Raw genomic sequence first — 15000 nt, 5'->3', positions numbered from 1 at the left:
AGGGCTACTGCAAGCAGATAACCCAAATGTGATGACTGCAACAGTGAATACACTTGAACATCTACATTTATTTTAAGTGTACACAACTGTACTTTCTATGTCTTGTGCCTCAACCATCTCTTCCACTGGGACAGCCAACATGAGCAAACCTCCAGCCAGTCCATCAGGGCGTTATCTCTTCCGATACTTTCTCAGAACACCCCATTGAAGAAGTCCCTCACAGAAGGGCGTGCCAAAGGAGGCACGTTGATTCCCCCCAGGAATCTTTCACAGAGGACACAGATTGTGGTTCATAGGTAGGTACTAGGCTGTCGTCCCGAGGGCTAAAGCAAGCCTAGCCAACAGTGTATTGGCTTTCGCCACCCATGTAGTGTTAAATTCCTGCCTCTCTATCGAGCAGAGCCCCAGACATAATCCCAGGGGTGAATTTCCTATCACCCATCCACTTATCAAGGTATTTCTTGAAAAGTGCTAATGATGAGCTCTGCTTGATGTGGATGCAAATTTTGTTCCTGAGCATGGGAAGTCTCTGGGACAAGAATGTATCCATCATGTCCTGTTTATTGCTGTGGTGAGGTTTAGGTCCCTGGAGCATGTTGCTCGGGGAGATTGGGATTTCTTTAAGTGAAGCATGTCCATCAATTCCAGGTTTGAAATACCTTTGTCTGTCAGACAGAGGTCTCCTTGGAGTAAGCGGTATGCGACCGAGTAGAGTTGGAGTTTCTTGAGCCGGTTGGCATAAGGCAACTGTTTGAGGCCAGCAATCCTCTTGGTGAGGTACTTTTGGTTCCTCTCCAGTTGTTGTAGGTGTGTTGTGAGGTACATCCCAAACTGGGATTGTATTAAATTATGGGTCTGGTAAGTGATGAGTAGAGGGGGATGATGACTTCCTTATTTCCAGATGTGAACCCTTTTGTGATTAAGTGGGCCACGTAGAAAGATTTTCTGACCACTGTGGCAATGTGGTTATCAAAGGAGAGGTTACTATCCACTTGGGTCCCAAGGTTTCTTATCACACTTTCTGTGTCAAGTGAACTTCCCCCTATTTGGTAATTCATGGGTACCATGTTTTTACCAAAGGGGATAACAATGCACTTTTTGGCATTTAGCGTGAGGCCATGATTTTGACACCGGGTGTCTGTTTCAGTGAGGCCCTTTTGCAGGATGTCTACGTCGACAGGGGAATTGATAATGGCACCCAGTTTACAGTCATCTGTGAACTTGGTTAGCCATAGACCCTCAGTGTTCGCTTGCACTTCAGAGAAGTATATACCGAACAGGGGTGGTCCCGAGACTGAACCCTGGGGCACTCCACTTGTCACTGGTTTGGAGTCGGATCTGAAGTCTGCAACTCTTACCGTGTGGGTTCTGTCCGTGAGCCAGATGGCCACCCATCTTGTGACATAAGGGTTTATGTTAAGGTTGATGAGTTTATCTATGATTCCTGAATGGGGGATAGTGTCAAAGGCTTTAGCGAGGTCCAGGTAAGCTGTGTGGACCACCTTGCCCTCATCTATGGCCTTAGTAACTGTTTCAAAGAAGTCTACCAGGTTTAGGAGACATGATTTACCTTTCACAAATCCGAATTGGGTAGCTTCCAGAGTTTGGAGGTTACCAATGTCAGGCTAATAGGTCGATAGCTCCCGGGGTCTGTGGTGGTTCCTCTTTTGTAGAGAGGGATAACCGTTGCCGTACACCATTCCGTGGACACATAGCCTGTGGTGAGGCTGTGATTGAACATGGATTTCAGGTGGGGGAGGCTAGTTCATTTTGGAGTTTGTGTAAGACGCAGCCTGGGATGTTGTCTGGTCCCCTGGATGCTGTGTTTTTGGCTTTAGAGAGTGCCATTTTTACCTCTGTGTTTGTGATTGACGGGGCTCTACAACCATCTGGTATAGTTATAGGCCCTTTGGGGGGGTGAAGGGGGAGTAAAGTTTGCACTGAACCTATCTGCCAAGATGTTGGCAATATCAGTTGGCTCTGTATAATTTGTGACATTCTGTTGTAGCTCGATGCAGATCTGGGTGTTGTCATGGAGATTATTGACATAGCTAAAGAATGCCTTGTGGTTGTCTTTGGAATCTGTGGCAATTTTTCTTTCAAAATTAGCTTTGGAGGATTTTTTGAGAGATCTTAGTTTCTTACTGAGGCCCGTCAGTGAGTTCCTCCATACCTGGGTTTTTACTCTCTTTTGCAACAGTTTCTTCCTTCTGTTGTAGAGTTTGTTAATGACAGGGGACCACCAGATCGGCTACCTTTTTTTGGAGGATAGTGTCCTCGTTTTGTTGGGGATAGCACGATCCATGCACTCATGCAGGTGCTTGTAGAGTGCATTTCTGTAGGATTCAGCAATCATGACTGTATTGACTGGTGAGGTGGATGAGGTCCCCAAATCACCACAGGATGACGTATCCTTCGGAGACATCCTGGACCTCTTGAAACAAAAGGTGCTTGGTCTTACGATATCCCCTCCCAGGAGGAATTGGTGTTCCTGGAGGCATGGCCCATCTACTTCTTGTTTGACCCCCACCGATGAGCTCATTGACTTGGTGTCTTCGCGGGTGTGGAAGGAGCTGGATACTGTTGAGCCAGTACCTAAGAGACTGGATAAGATCCCCCCAAAGACTGTGTGCTGTGGAGCAAGGGAGTTCTTGTTGATGCCATGGTTGTTGCTGCAGCCACAAGAAAGGAAATAGTAGAGCAGATTTCTTCTGTCCATCCCCCTAATAGGGAGTGTAGGGCATTGGAAAAATTTGGGAAGCATGTTTATGCTTCAGTGACGTTTGCTGTTAGGCCACTGAATTAGTTGGCACATTTTATGAGACTGAAAATGTCAAGGAGCTTACCAAATATCTTTCTGGGTCTATGTCTTCCGACTATCTGAACAGAATGTCCTCACAGTTGACCACTCTCCAATCCTTCTCAAATGTGTCCTTGGGGTTGATCTCATGCTGCAGAAGGTAACTCACATGTGGCGGTTTCAGGTGTAGCCATCAGGAGACATGCCTGGATGCACTTATGTGATTTTACAGAACTGTTTAAGTCTTCCTACGTCAGTGAACCATTGGCCCCAAGGTTAAGGACACACACTCCAGGTGGGAAAGAATGGGAAAGACCCTGTCTGCCTTGGGTGTACATTTTTCTACTTCTCAAAGGCCCTTATCTAGGAACCAGTGAGGTGGCAGAAAGATGTGATTTAAGAAGTCCCAATGTCCTTTCCTGGATTCACGTGGAGATAGTTCCCCCAGGGGTAAAGGGGGGAATTTGAATGGAAAACAGTGTTCTTGCTGCAGAGGTGGTCCACAGAACCAGGGATCTAGAGAATCTCTGTCAGATAGGCCCCATCAGCACTGCTGAAAGGAGGCCTGAGTTTCCCTGTCTTGAGGCAGTCAGAGCTCATTTATCCCTGTACCTGGCTAGCTATCCCAAAAGATTTGTGGATGCAGAGGATTATATCCGGAGGTTATACCATATTGATGTTCATCGTGCATACAGCTGCAGTAATCACAGATGGGTTTTCAGCCGTCAGGCGGTCCCTCCGTCGGCCGAATTCCAAAGTCTTGGTCTGGTGTCGGCTGTCGTCGCTTACTCTTCTGACGTCAGGAAGGCCAGAGTATATAAGACACAGCCGACGCCATGTTCTCCAGTCTTTTTTGCCGCGCGGTGCCCGAAGCAGAAGCAGTTCGCAAGTGCCGGTCGGCCAGCTCCTGAATTACGAAAATATTTGGAACCGAAGTCTTCATTAAAGCTAAGTACCCCGTTGGGGAAACTTTTCTTGCCTCAGACCGATGTCAGAAAAAGTTAATAATTGTATTTCTTGTGGGAAGCAAATACCGCATAAGGATTTCCATTCCCTGTGCATACCTTGTTTGGGTCCAGACCACGACGTCTCGGGCTGTCGCTTTTGCGCTACTTTCAATAAACGCACTATCAAGCGTCGGGCGGAGTTCGCCCAACACTATTTTGGTAAAGCTTTTGACTATAAAATGTCGTCGGACACTCCGACTACCGTTTTATCCAAAAAACGCAAGGAAAAGGACCGACATGCGAGGCCCGCGGTCTCCGCCGACACCACGCCGAAACAGGCTACACGTGGTCCGGTTCTCAGCGAGACGCCTTTGCAGTCCCTGACTACCGACGACACTCCTTTGGCGGTGTCTTCTGTACCCGAGACCGCTGGGTCCTCGGCCCTTTCCCAGACTACAACCGAAGCCCCGGCTTACGTCGAGCCTACTAATGTGGACAGGTCCACCTCCACCCATGGTGTATTTAGGCCTTCATCTTCTTTTTCTATTAAGGCCTTTACTAAATCCAAAGCAGCCAGGCATCACACTAGGCCTGCTGCACAAGGCCCATCTCCTGGACCCATGCCTAAGAAACAGATGCTTAAAATGGCTGAGGATCTAATAACTCTTATCAGAGGTTCTCAGCCCCCTCCTGACAAGAGACCCAGAGTGGAGGAAGAATCCCCCTCTTCTGATCAGGGATCCATTTTATCAGAGCATTCTGATACAGAGGAACACTCTTACTCCCCTTTTGAGGATTCGGATGCAGAACAGTCCATTCCTTCTGTATCCCCCCCTGAGGATTTTTCCTTTGGGGAAACCTTGCACACCTTGAGGGAACACTTCCATTGGGAAGGCCAAGACTTTTCAGATTCTAAGAAAAGACTTAGGGAATTTCTTTGGTTACCTCAGCACAGACCTCTGGCTATACCCCCTGTTTTGGAGGTACTGGATGATGTCTACTCGGAGGCTTGTCTTAACCCGGATTCTCTGCCTCCTGCACCAGTAAAGCCTGATAGATATTACAAAGGCCATAATGCTGACCCTGAAACCATTTCACAAGGCCCTAAGGGATTAAAGGCCTCCACTGCCAAGAATCCACTTCCTGCAGAAAGGGAATCTAGATCTCTAGAAAGGTGGGGTAAGAAGGTATATACCTCGGCCACCCTAGCCATGAGGGCCTTAAACTGCCAGTTTCATATGATTAAATATCAACAGTTCCTGTTATCACAATTAAAAAACAAAATGTCTCAACCTGAACAACCAGATTTAAAAGAGTTACAGGATATGATGCATAGTGCGGAGCAAGTGGGTAAACACACCTTACAATGTGGCTATGATGCCCTAGAGGCCTCCAGTAGAGCGGCTGCTACAGGATCAGTCATTCGCAGACATGCCTGGCTTAGGGAACAAAATTTGCCTGATCATGTGAAAGCTAAACTTCTTGATGCTCCTTTACAAAAGGATGTACTTTTTGGTTCTAATGCTGAGGATATACTACGAAAAATGGAAGAAAAAGCCAAATCTATGCAAACTGTTAAAGCGTTCTTACAGGTCCAGCCACCACGTTTTAGCAGGAACTGGCCTTCAAAAAACTGGTCCTTTCCAGCCACTGACAAGCCCCAAAGAGGTAGATACAGACGCACAAGGGGCAGAGGGCAATCACAAGGATCATATAGAGGCAGACAATGGCAATCTCCAGCACCAAGAGGTGGTGAAGACAGTACACAACAATACAGGAAGCAAACCCAATGACTCCCTCATTTCCATGCCAAGCAAGTCTCAGCTGGCAGCACCTTTGGGAGGAAAACTAGCATTATTTGCAAGCAATTGGCATATTGTCACAACAGACAAATGGATACTGGATATTATAAACAGAGGCTACAAATTTCAATTTCACACTCTTCCAAAAATGAGAGGCATGCCAAACCTGCCACAAAATCAAAGGGCAGAGGCACAACTGCAAATTTCAAAGCTCCTAAACATGAGAGCTATACAAAAGGTACCTACGCACCAACAAGGTCAAGGTTTTTATTCAAGACTCTTTCTGGTACCAAGAAAAGGAACCGACTGGAGACCCATTCTGGACTTATCCATCCTAAACACATTTCTACTCGTACCAAAATTCAAGATGCTCACATTACAGCAACTTCTTCCCATGCTGGGCAAGGAGTTTTGGCTGGTAACATTGGACCTCAAGGAGGCATACCTGCATGTCCCAATCAGACAAAGCTGCAGAAGATACCTCAGATTTCTTGCAGGTTCAATCCACTATCAATTCTCTGCATTGCCCTTTGGCTTATCTACTGCGCCCAGAGTATTCACAAAGTGCCTGGCATCAGTGATTGCCTATTGCAGACTTCAAGGGATACATATTTACCCTTATCTGGACGACTGCCTGATCCAAGCGGACAGCAAACACATACTGCTGGAGCATCTGGCATGTGTAACACGGTTACTGCTTTCTCTGGGATACACCATCAACAAGGAGAAATCAAGGCTAACACCATCTCAGAAAATAACCTTCCTGGGTGCCAGCTTGGACACAAACACCCAGATGGCATATCTTATGCCAGAAAAACAAGGGCAACTATCTCAGTACTTCAAAACACTAGCAAAAAGTACCAGGCTTACTGCAAGGAAAATCCTGCAGGCTCTGGGATTCATGGCATCTTGCATTCTTCTAATCCCATGTGCAAAGCTGCATATGAGGAAACTTCAATGGTACCTAAAAAATCTATGGTCTCAACACAGTCACAGTTTGGAAGCAATTATACCAATAATTCCATGTCTGCAAAAGGAATTTCTATGGTGGGCACAAGCATGTCAAGTAAACACAGGCCTTCCATTCTGCAAGCCTCAAGCAAAACAAGTCATAACCACAGACGCCTCAGATTACGCCTGGTGGGCGCACATGAAGGACAGGTGCATTCAGGGCAGATGGTCCCAAAAGGAAAAGCACCTTCACATCAATCAAAAGAAATGCTAGCAGTGATAAATGCAATTACAGCTTTCAAGGACTTCCTGCATCCAGGACAATTACTGATAAGAACAGACAACACCACAGTAATGTGGTACATAAACAAACAAGGAGGAACACATTCATACCCCTTGTGCAGACTAGCCATGACTCTTTGGAACTTGGCTCTGGAAAGACAAATCGAACTTCAAGCACAGTACTTGCCAGGACTGGAAAACACACTGGCAGACACTCTAAGCAGGAATATGTCAGATCCACACGAATGGAAGTTACATCCTCAGGTGTTTACGGAGATAATACAAGCGTGGGGGAGGCCAGACATAGATCTTTTTGCCTCCCACAGGAACCATCAATTGCAAAAGTTTTGTTCAAGGACCTTCCATCCAAAGGCCTGGAAAGTGGACGCCCTTTCATTCAGTTGGACAGCATGGACAGTTTATGCATTCCCACCTCTGCCTCTTCTGCCCAAGGTGCTTTTGAAAGCAAGAACAGACAAACCAAGGATGATACTGATTGCTCCAGATTGGCCAAGGCAACACTGGTATCCACTCCTGAGGAGCCTAACACATACTCCTCCCTGGTCCCTGCCTCTAACACCTCTTCTGCTGACTCAGAACAGCTACAAAACCCTTCACAGTCAGCTGAAAACACTCAACCTCGCTGCATGGAAAATTCCTTAACACCACAACAGACCCTACTCTCCAAGGAGGTGCAGGATGTCATTTTGGAGGCCAGAAGACCATCTACTAGAAAAGCTTACTCTGCGAAATGGAAGCGGTTTTGCTGTTGGAATGAGAAAAGTGGCCAGGACCCTAGAAAATTGAACTTGCCTCAGGTTTTACAGTACCTAGCCGAACTGCTGAACAGTGGACTTTCATTTTCTTCCATTAAAATACATGCCTCAGCCATTTCTGCAGAATTCAACACAGATCCTCCTTTATTCTCTCACCCACTCTTACGGCAGTTCCTCAGAGGGGCTAAGAATATAAGACCTCCAAGGAAGCAACCAATACCAGCCTGGGACCTTAATTACATACTAGAAAAATTAACATTGCCTCCCTTTGAACCTGCTGCCTCAACAGATCTGCAATATTTGTCCTGGAAAACAGCTTTCCTTCTGGCCATCACTTCAGCTCGTAGGGTTTCTGAACTACAGGCCCTCATGGCGGTGCAGCCCTTCCTCATCTTCCATCAGGATAGGGTTTCCCTTCGTACTAACCCATCTTTTATGCCAAAAGTGGTATCCAGGGTAGCCTTAAACCAAGCCATACACCTACCTACTTTTTATCCTAACCCTCAAAACAAAGGGGAAAGGCTGCTTCACTCTTTAGACATCCATAGGCAGCTACGTTACTATTTGGACAGAACAAAGTCCTTCAGGAAATCAGAACAACTTTTTGTGTCCTATGCCGTAGGGGCTCAAGGGAAACCAGTTACCAAACAGACCATTTCCAAGTGGCTTGGCCACTGCATACTATTTTGTTACTCCTATCATGGGAAATCTGTCCCTACTGGTATCAGATCTCACTCCACCAGGGCCACAGCCACCTCTACAGCCTTCCTCAGAGGTGTGCCTACTAAGGATATTTTGGAGGCAGCCACTTGGAGTTCTGTACATACCTTCACAAAACACTACCACCTGCCCTTATATTCCAGAACAAGAGCAGGCTTTGCCACTGCTGTTTTGCAGGGCATTCTGGCTCAACCCAGTTCCTCATAGTACCTACCACCCTATGCATAGCTTTGGGACTCTACCCATCTGTGATTACTACAGCTGTATGCACGATGAACATAGTACAGTTTTGTACCTACCATAAATGTAGATGTTCGAGTGCTAATACAGCTGCAGTACAGGTTTCCCTCCCTCCTTCCCCACTTGGTAAAGGCATGGGGCCTAACAACCTCTTCATACCACTTGACTGGGTTATCCTGCTATGTTTTATTTGCTTACTTACACTGTTTTTGCATTACATTGCATTGCATGCATATGTAGATAAGCTTTATTTATGTATTGCCTTCCTTTTGGGGGCACCTGACATCTGGGGCAAGAAAGACTGAAGAACATGGCATCGGCTGTATCTTATATACTCTGGCCTTCCTGACGTCAGAAGAGTAAGCGACGACAGCCGATGCCGGACCAAGACTTTGGAATTCGGCCGACCGAGGGACCGCCTGACGGCTGAAAACCCATCTGTGATTACTGCAGCTGTATTAGCACTCAAACATCTACATTCATGGTAGGTACAAAACTGTACTTTTTCCTTAGTTCCTCCCACACGTCCACACAGTCAGAGGGAAGCATTATCTCTAGAAATAATAAAGCTGCTAGAAAGAAAGTATTATCCAAGAGGTCCCTGCAGACCAGAGAAGGTCCAGAACTTACTCAAGATTCTTCATAGTACCAAAAAGGACAGCATACCTGAGATCAGTTTTGGATCACAGCAAGTTAAATCAGTCTGTTGACTATAGAAAGTTTTGGATGATCAAGGTTCAGTCTATGTTTCTTCTGCTGCAAAAGGATGATTGGATGTGCTCAGTAGATTTTTAGGATGCATATTGTCACATCAAAATGAACAGGCGCTCCAGGTGATACCTACATTTACATATGGGAGCCAGTCATTCCCAGTTCAGAACACTTCCCTTTGGTCTTACCACAGCCCCCAGTGTGTTCACCAAATGCATGATAGTGATAGCAGCTGACTTGAGACTGCTGGGATTCTGGGTGTTTCCTTATCCAGATGGCTGGCTCTTTACTACTCCTAATAGGCATTGACTAATACAGGCAAGAGACTACTTGCTGCAGTTGTGTTCTCATTTGGGAATAACAGTCACTCACAAGAAATCTCAACTCACCCCAAAACCAAGTCTGAAGTTCATAGAGGCTCTGATTAAAGTGTAGCTATCATTCTAAACCTTTTGGTTTAAGCACTTGGGCTTCAGACCATTTGTTTTACATGAAGAAGGTTTGGGGTCTGCACTGTTGTGGCAGGACAGGTAGCTTACATCCTTCTAAGTTGGGAACTGCTGATTGAATGCTCAGTGTCTGTTGTTCTAAAAGTGTATTAGTGCTGGTTTAAGCACTTGGGCTTCAGGCCAGTTATTTTACATTAAGAAGGTTCGTGGTCTGCACTCTTGTGGGAGGAGAGGCTGGACTCTGCCCTTCTGAGCTGGGAATTTCTGTTTAAAGGCTTATAGTGCCTGTATATTTGAACTGTTTCTTACTGAAATGGGCGCACCTTGTTTGCTGTAGCATAGACTAGATCCAGGCCTGCTGAATCTAGCTTTGTTTGCATAACTTGAGCACTAATCCAGGCCTTCTTAAAAATATTCAATTGTAATTATTACTGTCTGGTATTAACCTGATTAAAGTGTAGCTGTCATTCTATGCCTTTTGGTTTAAGCACTTGGGCTTCAGACCAGTTGTTTTACATTAAGAAGGTTTGCGGTCTGCACTGTTGTGGCAGGACAGGTAGATTACATCCTTCTAAGTTGGGAACTGCTGATTAAGGGCTCAATGTCTGTTATTTTAAAAGTGTATTAGTTCTGGTTTAAGCACTTGGGCTTCAGGCCAGTTATTTTACATTAAGAAGGTTTGTGGTCTGCACTCTTGTGGGAGGAGAGGCTGGACTCTGCCCTTCTGAGCTGGGAATTTCTGGTTAAAGGCTTATAGTGCCTGCATATTTGAACTGTTTCTTACTGAAATTGGTGCGCCTTGTTTGCTGTAGCATAGACTAGATCCAGGCCTGCTGAATCTAGCTTTGTTTGTATAACTTGAGCACTAATCCAGGCCTTCTTTTTTGGAGAAGGTTCCCCTGCATCCCAGCGGCAGGAGTGTGCAATTACAACTTGTCTGATTGAAGACTACAGGAACAGTGCTCAGTTTTGAGATTTTTTTTTACTGGTTAATTTGGTCATTTGTTTAAAAGCCTTTTCTGATTGCTTGTAGTCATCTAAAGCTGTTTTAAGTGTATTTTTTACTGTTTGTAGTTGTTTAAAGCTGTTTTAAGTGTATATTTTTACTGTTTTTGCCTTATCTTTAAAAAAAAATGTTTTCCTTGTTTCTCACCTTTCTAAGCTAGTATAGTCCAGTTTTCAGGCCAGTGCTGAATTCAGGGCTGTGTTACAATTTTCTGAGTTGCCCATACCTTACTTGGATAGAGGGAGGTTTCTCTGTTCACCCGTGAAAGAGGGAGCTTTGAGCAACCATCTGTCCCTGGAGGAGTAGTTTATAGGCCATTTTGGGCTAATTTCTATCTCTTTCATTTCCCTGCTGTAAAAACCATGTTTCACGGTTTTGCACATCCGGGCAGTGCCGGTTAGCTAGGGCTAAATTTATCCCAGCTCCACCAAGTTTCCTCTTCCGTTTTTCCCTTGAAAGTAGTCTAACTCTCAACCTAAGCACTTAAAAAGCATCCTACAGTCCAGCACTTGCTCAGACCTAATAGCAAGCACTAATATACCCCGACACTTGATTGCCCAACAGGGCAAGGCTCATTATTCACCCCTCACCAACCAAGCGACAAAGCAGCTCACCCTACTATTCAGGCATGACCAAAGGGCAATTTCAGGTATACTCTCCAGTCCAGCTGGTGAACCTGGATATCCTGAGGCAATGTTACAACTGCCTAATGTACACAGACAACCCTCTCCTCCTTCCACAAAACATTAACATATGCGAGAGATGCAATTATATAGCTAAACTGGAGGCTAAGCTCTTTCCACCCAAGACTGGAACAGGCAGTTATGAGAAGAAGGTTAACACTTGCACCACACCTCCAGCCTCACATAGACATACTAAACCAGCACTGGCAATAAATACACAAAATCATACTCGGAAACTCTAAATAAAAACCTGCAAAAGCATCACAGACCTCCAAAGCAGACACCCAAAAAACCTGCACCTCCCGTCACAAACCAGACAACACATAAAACACAAAATCAGTGTGCCGCACAATTACAGCCCATAAGGCGAAATAACATACCTAACACACTTGTAATAGGCGACTCTATAGTCAGGCACACTGACGTCCCACTCACTAGGCTGGACAAGGAGAAGGTTACTGTTAGCTGCCTGTCGGGAGCCAGAATCCGCCACATAACACAAGCACTCAGGTCACTCCAGAACTAGTACAAATATGACTCTGTCATTGTTCATGTTGGTGTGAATGACCTGAGACATACCTCCCTGGAGTACATGAAAAGAAACATGCAAGAGCTGTCTGATCTTGTAGCCCACGCAGGTATGACCCTGACCCTGAGTAGCATCCTGCCCTCACCAAGAATGATACCGCAGTATAAAGAAAAAATGGTCAATTTCAACAATTGGCTAAGCTTCTGGTGTCATTCAAAGGGGATCCAGTGTCTGTCAGCCTGGGACGAAATGCTCGACAGGCCTCGTTGCTTCGCAAGAGACGGCTTGTACCTGTCGCCCCTAGACTTTCGAATACTGGCTAAGGCTCTTGCTGCCCCCATAGTGCCTTTTTTAGGCAAGGCTCAAAAGTCAAACCCACCTCCTTAAACAGCACAAATAAAAAAATGAGGGTTATGCTACTCAGCACCAGGAGTTTAAATCTCAAATGCACGCACTCGAAGCACTCCTCAGTATGGAGAACGTTGACATCTGTGCAGTAACTGAAACCTGGTTCAAGGCTCCACAGAGCACCCCAGCACTACCGGGCTACAACTCATACCACACATTTCGGCCACAGAACATGGACCAAAACACAAAAGGATGGGGGTGTATCCATATTCATCAAGGATACCTACACCTCCAGGTTAGTGATGCAGCATGATACCTCCAAAATCATCCATGTGCAACTAACATCAGGCATATCTGCTATGCAAATTGTGGCCTGCTACAGATCACCCTCCATGACCTAATTTCAATTACCCTATTGTGAACTGGGAAAACTACTCAAGTACAAACTCCCAGGTCCAGCGCTTCCTGGAATTTATCAACTCAAATGCCCTGGATCAGCTGGTAAACTCCCCTACCAGAGGTGAAAACATATTGGACCCGGTCATCACCAACATGGGCGACAAGTGTTTCACACCGGAGGTCACCCCGTCACTGGTTAGATCAGACCATAAACTAATCACTCTGGATGTCCACACCACACCACCACCTCCAACCAAGGAAACCACAATGAAAAACTTTTCTATAGCAATCTTCACCTTACTTAAGACAGAGGTGGTAAGTTTCACAGCCCCTTCGCTAAAGGATAACAGTGTCCAAGATGCAGGAACCTTTTCAAGTGCACTCTATGAGCACCTACAAGGATGCATGGATCGTGCCATCCTTAACAAAATCAAGACTCACTCCCCTAAGAGAAGGAAATCAGTCTGGTGGACCCCTGCCTTAAACAGGCTATACAATAGAAGGAGGAAACTAGTTCAGAAAAAAGGCAAATCCCAAGAAGGAAAGACATCCCTAATCAGTATCACTAAGAAACTAAGGTCCCTCATAAAGTCCTCCAAGGCTAACTTCGAAAGAAAAATAGCCAAAGATTCGAAAGATAACCACTAAGCCTTCTTTAGATATGTCAAGAAGCTAAGTGGCAACTCGCAGATATGCTCTGAGCTAGTGCAAAATAGTACAAAATACACTGAACCCACTGATATTGCCAACATCCGGGCAGATAGATTCAGTGCAAACTTCACCCCCCTCTCACGCCCAAAAGGGCCCACAACAATACCGGAAAAGTGTAGTGTCCCGGAAATCACAGACGCACAGGTGAAAACAGCCCTTTCATAAGCCAAAAGCACAGCATCAATGGGGCCAGATGGTGTCCCAAGCTGCATCTTGCACAAACTATAGAACGAACAAGCCCCCCACCTAAACACACTGTTCAACCTCAGCCTCTCCACAGGCTACGTGCCCATAGAATGTTGCACAGCAATGGTTATTCTGCTCCACAAAGGAGGGGCCACAACTGACCCTGGTAACTATCTCCCCATAAGCCTGACTAGCCTGGTCTGCAAGGCTATGGAGAGCATCATCATGGAACTCATTAACAAAGACATTGGGAACCTCCAAACACTTGACCCGACCCAGTTCAGCTTTGTTAAGGGCAGATCATGCCTACTAAACCTGGTTGACTTCAAGACAGTCACCAAGGCCATAGATGAGGAGAAGGTAGTTCATGCAGCCTACCTTGACCTCGCCAAGACTTTTGACACCATTCCCCACTCGGGAATTATAGAAAAACTCACCAGCCTGAACATAAACCCCTACGTCACGAGATGGGTTGCCAACTGGCTTACAGACAGAACTCACACGGTAAGAATAGCGGGCTCCAGGTCCAACTCTAAACCAGTCACAAGAGGTATCCCACAAGGCTCGGTCCTGGGACCACTACTGTTCAGCATATACTTCTCAGAAGTACAGGCAAACACAGGAGGACTATGGCTAACCAAGTTTGCCGATGACTGCAAACTGGGAGCCATAATTGACTCTCCGGCTGACACGGATATTCTCCAAAAGAGCCTTACTGAGACGGACACCTGGTGTCAAAGTCATGGTCTCAAACTAAATGCCAAAAAATGCATATTCATCCCATTTGGGAAAAACAAAACACAAATGAATTACCACATAGGTGGCAGCCCCCTTAATACAGAAGAGGTAATAAGAGATCTGGGGACCCAGGTAGTAATCTCTCCTTTGACAATCATATTGCCAAAGTAGTTGGGAAATCCTTCTATGTAGCCCATCTAATTACTAAAGGGTTCGCATCTAGAAATTAAGAGGTTATAGTGCCCCTCTACTCATCATTCATCAGACCCATCATAGAGTACAATGCCCCGTTTGGGATGTACCTCACAAGACACTTCCAACAACTGGAAAGGCCACAAAAGTACCTCACCAAGAGGATTACTGGCCTCAAACATATGTCCTATGCAGCCCGACTGGAAAAACTCCAGCTGTACTCAGTGGCATATCGCCTACTCAGAGGTGATCTCTGCCTGACTTGCAAAGTCATGTCCAACTCAGAATTGATGGACATGCTCCACCTAAAGAAATCCAAGTCACTGCAAGCCACGCGCTCTAGTGAGCTAAACCTCGCCACAGCAATAAATAGAACATGCTGGAGGGATAGATTCCTGTCACAGAGACTCCCCATGCCTTGGAACAAAATTCCTAACTACATTAGGCAGAGCCCCTCACTAACACTCTTCAAGAGAAACCTTGACGAGTGGATGGGTAACAGAAAATACACCCCTGGGATCACTTCATTG

General features: G+C 45.8%; 1 protein-coding gene across 1 annotated transcript in view; it reads left to right on the top strand.

Moving 5' to 3' along the window:
* Window positions 1-15000, top strand: part of PPP2R1A (protein phosphatase 2 scaffold subunit Aalpha) — a 2558186-nt gene that overhangs the window by 1060541 nt on the left and 1482645 nt on the right. The window lies entirely within an intron of this gene.

The sequence above is a fragment of the Protopterus annectens genome, chromosome 8.part0, assembly GCF_019279795.1.
Source record: "Protopterus annectens isolate FY-2018-M chromosome 8.part0, PAN1.0, whole genome shotgun sequence".
NCBI classification, from domain to species: domain Eukaryota; kingdom Metazoa; phylum Chordata; order Ceratodontiformes; family Protopteridae; genus Protopterus; species Protopterus annectens.
This window is presented reverse-complemented; position numbering and strand designations above follow the sequence as displayed.